Source organism: Ips typographus, linkage group LG9 (assembly GCF_016097725.1).
Source record: "Ips typographus isolate SLU linkage group LG9, UJ_Ityp_2.0, whole genome shotgun sequence".
NCBI classification, from domain to species: domain Eukaryota; kingdom Metazoa; phylum Arthropoda; class Insecta; order Coleoptera; family Curculionidae; genus Ips; species Ips typographus.
In genome coordinates this window covers 290,971-296,970 of record NC_138430.1, presented here as the reverse complement: position 1 = coordinate 296,970, position 6,000 = coordinate 290,971, and the positions used below count along the sequence as shown (strand labels likewise).

General features: G+C 35.7%; 1 long non-coding RNA gene across 1 annotated transcript; it reads right to left on the bottom strand.

Moving 5' to 3' along the window:
* Window positions 1–1,603: 1,603 nt before the first annotated feature.
* On the bottom strand, window positions 1,604–4,847 carry LOC145733597 (uncharacterized). The gene is made up of 2 exons (XR_014179235.1): window positions 3,971–4,847; window positions 1,604–3,907 (listed from the first exon to the last, which is right to left on the bottom strand). It is a non-coding gene; the product is annotated as an uncharacterized LOC145733597 (long non-coding RNA).
* Between the last annotated feature and the right edge of the window lie 1,153 nt (window positions 4,848–6,000).

Sequence of the window (6,000 nt, the reverse complement as noted above, 5' to 3'; positions counted from 1 at the left end):
TGTTGCACTAATGAAAGTAAATGAATTTGATCCATCTGGAACTGGTATCCTTGAACGCGATACTCTGTTATGAGTTGACATCAATTCATTTCCATCTGAATTATATACTGTTTCAGTGTCGTTATTTAATGTGCTACCATTTAGTTCGTTATTTAATGATAAGTTATTAAAGTCACTAGTCGTAGGAGTATGGGAGAACTGAGTTTCGTCAATTGGATACAATCGAGGGTCCAATGAAAATTCCTTATTACTTGTTTGTGAATGTTTCATTTGAAAGGAGTTTCGCCTAACAATTTTTCTATTACTCTCTTTTTTTATCCAATATGACCTAGGCTCTTTACACTTTTCAATAACGATACCTTTATGCCAAATTCGGTCTTTTGCACTTTTAATCACTACTTTATCCCCTTTTTCAAAGATGGTGGTTTTTTTACGAGCTGTCTTGTTGTATTGTAATGTCATATTCTGTTTTTTGACACATAACTTGTTAAAAATGTCCCTGACTATTCTTGGTTCTAAGTTTGAACCCATTATAGGAAGTTCTGTTTTCAAATTTCTACTTTGTAATATTTGTGCTGGTGAAGCACCCAAAGATATTAAGATTCAGTTATTGTATTCCATAATTGATTCTCTATAGTCAGTACATTCTTCAAATGACTTTCCTGACCATTACTCTGATGATAATGTGGAGTACATGTTAAAACAGTAATGTCTTTATTGGAGTAATAACTATGACATTTCCTCGATAAAAATGGTAAATTATCTGCTATAATACAGGGTGTCCCACGACGAAAGACCTCGATTGATATTGGAAAAAGTATAAATAGGAGAGTTTTGAAAATTTGGTAGGATACTGATGTGGGCATGCCCAATCCAACTAAAATATTTTCAAGATGGTTGCACTTCCGCTTATACCGGAAGTCGATCACAACTTTCTTATTTTAAATAGAACACCCTATATATTATTACATATTGGGATTCCTCACAAAATTCTGACCAACTTTTGTATAGAATGCCCTATGCCTATCTCTAGCCGTTTTCGAAATATTTGATGTTTTTCCAAAAAAGTGACAGTTGCAACGCTCAACATATTTTTGTACTATGTTAAAACCGTATTTCATTTTGCAATGAAACTTTGGGATATTGTAAATAAAGGATCGTTTTATTAAACTGAGGGTGCGTAACGACTCATTTGTATACAGGGTCGTCAAAAAAAAATCATAAACTTGCCACTAAAAAAAATGAAAAATCTCAAGTTTTTTAAATGGAAACCCCCATTTTTTATGACGGAATCATTTTGAGCATTAAAAATTACTATAAGTTTCAATTTACTTGCCTATACCTAAATCCAACCCATTTCGTTTTATTTGAGAATAAACATTTTTTTATTAGGCTGCATGCTCGGCTGCATGGTTGGAATTAGCTGGTACTCTAGTTGGCCATGCTTTTGACACACGGTAATATTGGAGACCTGCAGGGCATGTTAATAACACTAGTTTTGAGTGTTTTGACAACTGCAAATATGCCGTCGTGGTTACGTTATTCAAACCAAGATTACTTAAATCTGTTTATTATTTACGGAGAATGTGATAAAGTTGTGAGTAGAACATGTGAGGTATTTGCCGCTCGTTATCCAGAAAAACCAAAGCCATCACGAAAAGCTGTCAAGCAAATAATTGAAAATTTTAAGAATACGGGATCTGTGAAGATAAAAGCTATTAAAACAAAACCAATCCTTAATAATACAAATGTAGAAATTGCAATTTCTAACCAACTTTTGTGTACAATGCCCTATTCCTATCTCTAGCCGTTTTCGAAATATTTGATGTTTTTCCAAAAAAGTTATAGTTGCATTGCTCAACATATTTTTGTACTTATATTAATAATTAATTTAACAAATGTTCGAAATTTCGACCTTCAGCTTCGTGACACTTTGCGCACCTTAGGATCAGCTGCTCATGGGTTGCTGCTCTTATTTGCGTTTGGGCTTAAACCACGAAACGCGTTTCTCACTCTTTCAATACAATTTTCCTTTGTTGTTAAAGGAAGATTGTAAACTTCATCTTTAATTGCCCCTCATACAAAATAATCTAAAACTGACATGTCTGGCGAGCGGGGTGGCCATTGAAACGGTCCGTTGTTAGCAATCCACCGGTCGTCAAACGTAGCTTGTAGAAAATTATTGACAATATGACCATTATGAGGAGGTGCGCCATCATGCTGATAAATTACCCGTCTTCTGTCGGCTAGAGGTAAATTATCCAAGTATTCCCTTTCTAAATCTTGAATTATAGCTAGATATCGATCACCTACAATAAAAACATAGCATTAAATTAAGTTTCAGAACTTCACAATTTGTCGTTTAACATCGTCGAATTTTCTTCATAAAAACGTATCATAACAATTTGGTCATTCCTCACAGCACAATAAACATTAAAACTCCAGATTTCTTGAAAATTTCTCTCTCTAATTACGTGTGGATTTATGTCACACCAGTAGTGTGAATTATGTCTATTGAACATTCCATTTTTAGTGAATTTGGCCTCGTCGCTCCAAATAATATTATTCAAAAACAATTCATCTCCATAGTGACTAGTCAGCAAAAACTCACTAAAAACAACTCTCTTCGGAAAGTCAACCTCTTTTAAGTGTTGCACTAATTTAAATGAAAAAGGGTGAAATTTATGTTTCTTCAGGAACCTCTGAATTGAGCTTTTGGATATGCCTGATTCTACGGAAACTTGTCTTATTGACAAAGTTGGATTTGCAACAAAATAGCCCAAAATTGCAATTTCTACATTGGTATTATTAAGGATTGGTTTTGTTTTAATAGCTTTTATCTTCACAGATCCCGTATTCTTAAAATTTTCAATTATTTGCTTGACAGCTTTTCGTGATGGCTTTGGTTTTTCTGGATAACGAGCGGCAAATACCTCACATGTTCTACTCACAACTTTATCACATTCTCCGTAAATAATAAACAGATTTAAGTAATCTTGGTTTGAATAACGTAACCGCGACGGCATATTTGCAGTTGTCAAAACACTCAAAACTAGTGTTATTAACATGCCCTGCAGCACCGCCCTCTGTACAAGAAAGCCAAGAAGGTGCATGCCAAAAATTCCAATATGGCCGAAATATGGGATTGACAGTTTGCATTTGTTTGTATTGTGGAAATTGAGTTTTTGGATGATTAAATTAATTTTTAAAGTTTAAAGTCCAGACTTGGGATTACTTGCCAAAGTAATTTTTGTTTGCTATTATATATTGTTGTTTATATGTTTGTTGTTCTAGTGAAAGTGTAGTTTGTGTTCATTTTATTGTGTTATCACTATTGTTATTGTTCCTTCATTGTTCTATAATTTGTTGTTGCTTTTTTAACTTAAATTCTATTGCCTCAACAATATGCCGTCACACTTGTTGTTTGCCAAATTGTAAAAGCAATTTGGAGAAAGGCCCAAAAGTGTCCTTTCCTTTCCAAAAGACCCTGCTCGAACCCAACAGTGGTTGAAAGCTTTGAACTGGAATGATTTTACTCCAACACAATACTCAGTGGTAAGTACAATATGCTTTCTCATTCAGTAAACTTATTGCCTCTTACATACATAAGTGAATTAAATTTTGAGGCCGCCTGCATTTTGAGAGCAACAAAGGTTTACTCTGAAGAAACAGGACAGCTTTTAGAAGTTTCATTGGCACATTTACATTTTAAAAGAAAGGTCTTGGAGTAGTATAGCAAGGGGGATTCTGGACCATTTTGATGAAATGGTGAAGGCGCGAGGCGTAGCGTGTTGCCCCCGTAGCCCCGCGCCCCGTGGGGGCCCCCTCGTGACGTGGGGCCCCCTGTCACTTGTCATACGTCACCCCACCTGTCACTTGTCATTTTGGTGGGTGGGGCCCCCTGTCACTTGTCATACGTCACCCCACCTGTCACCATTTTGGTGGGCGCGTCCCGGTGCCTGCGTGTCACCCCCCCACCCCCCCACCCCCTAGTCTGGTGACGTCACGTGGTGAAGTCCATGGTAATTAAACCTTGAATATCAACAGCAAAACACTTTCATTTCTTTTTCGGAGAGAGCTCAACTTTTTTAGGTCAACAGTCGGACATTATATTGAAAAATAATCAAAAAAGTGATTCCCAATTTCATACATGGTCTGATCAGGGTCACTACGTAGTAATTAGGTATTTGGTTGCAAATATATTCAAAAACAACAAATTATGCTTTTTGTTAATGTCCTATCAGCCCATATTTGGTGCTGCACTTTTCCCACTATTGACACATAATTGTTGTTGATGTACGCTTATTTTTCATGTATCTACCCACAAAAATATATTTAAAACAACAAATATGGGGTTTTGTTTGTAATGTCCTATCAGTCCTACTATCAATGCATAATTGTTGTTTTTCGTTTATTTTTCATAAATTTCACCACAAAAATATATTCGAAAGTAACAAAAATATGTTTTGGTAATGTCCTTCCTTTGGTCACAACTGTGTATAAAAGCATAAGCAAAATCGGTAGTAAGGCAGTGAAGCAGCAGAAGTTAGCAGCCAAAAATCGACGATTTAAAAAGCATTTTTTCAACCACCACCACCACCACCACCACCACCACTATGAAGCCAATAGTTCTCGATTTCCAGGGGTTCAAAGACGAACCCAACAAGTTTATAGTAAAAGAGTTGGCCACATTTGATGGTGAGGTGCAGAACCATTTCATTTTCAAACCGCCATTTAAGATCGAGATGCTTCCCGTCCAATACCAAAAGCAGGCGGATTGGCTGATGAACAACCATCATTATATCCAGTGGGATGAAGGATTCACCCCACTGCACCATCTGCCGGCGATTATCAAAAGAGTTACGAGGGAGGCCGATGTTATATGTGTTAAAGGTTTAGAAAAGTTGGAATTTTTAAAACCTTATTGCTTCCCCACACCTGTTAGGGAAATATGTGTACCGATAAATATCAAGTCCCAACAAGTTAGGTGTGGGTCTCACAAAAAATCGCCCGCTGTATGTGCTCTAGCTAACACTATTTTTTTATACAATAATATATATGAATCCTATACTTAATAAACATTACTTATTATACAGTGTGTACCAGCCAAATGGAATAAATTCGTTAATAAATAAACGGTGGCTTTTTGGGAAAAACGCTCGGACACGTCGATTTGTATCTTTAGTTGCGCTTTTTTTTCAAAAAAAACTTTTTATACAGGGTGTGTCATGCCACAGTGGCCAATATCAACTTTTTTATTTTAAATGCAACACCCTGTATATTATTCAATTTTTGGATTCCTCAGAAAATTCTAGACATATTTCATGTACAATGTCCTATACCTATCTTCAACTGTTTCGGAAATATTAAATGTTTTCGGATTTATTGCAAAAATTAACATGGAAAACAGAAAATTATTTGATTACAGAAATTCGCTGCAACACACTCAATACTTATTTCCCATTTAGGTTTTGATAATGAGAAAGTAAGCAAAAACCATTTTAGCGTTCCTTCTTACTGATATGAAATAAAAGAACTATAAAAAGTCTTGTTTACTTGCGTTGAAAACGCACGGCCTTAGCAGAGTGTTGTCTGTCTGCATGACAGTAGTGATTAGTGTCAGTGTTATAGTCGCTTTAATTTCGTTAACTCCATAATATCAGAAAAATGGTTTATTTAACAGAAATGCACAAAATAACAATTCTACAGATGATTGGTTATGGAGACAACATACGGACACAAAGTGAAGTTGCTCGGTTATTTCATGAAAAATTTCCAGATTTGCCGCCTATATCCCAAGGGACAATTAGTAAAATAGAAAAGCAGTTTCGCGAGCTTGGTCATGTAAGAACGATAAAAAAAGCAGCTGCCAATACAATAAATGATGAAACCAAATTGGATATTATGCTTGAGTTTGAAGAAAACCCACATAATTCTAGTCGAAAAGCTGCCCCACTGTTCAATGTTGGCCATTCATCAATTTTTCGAACATTAAAAGAA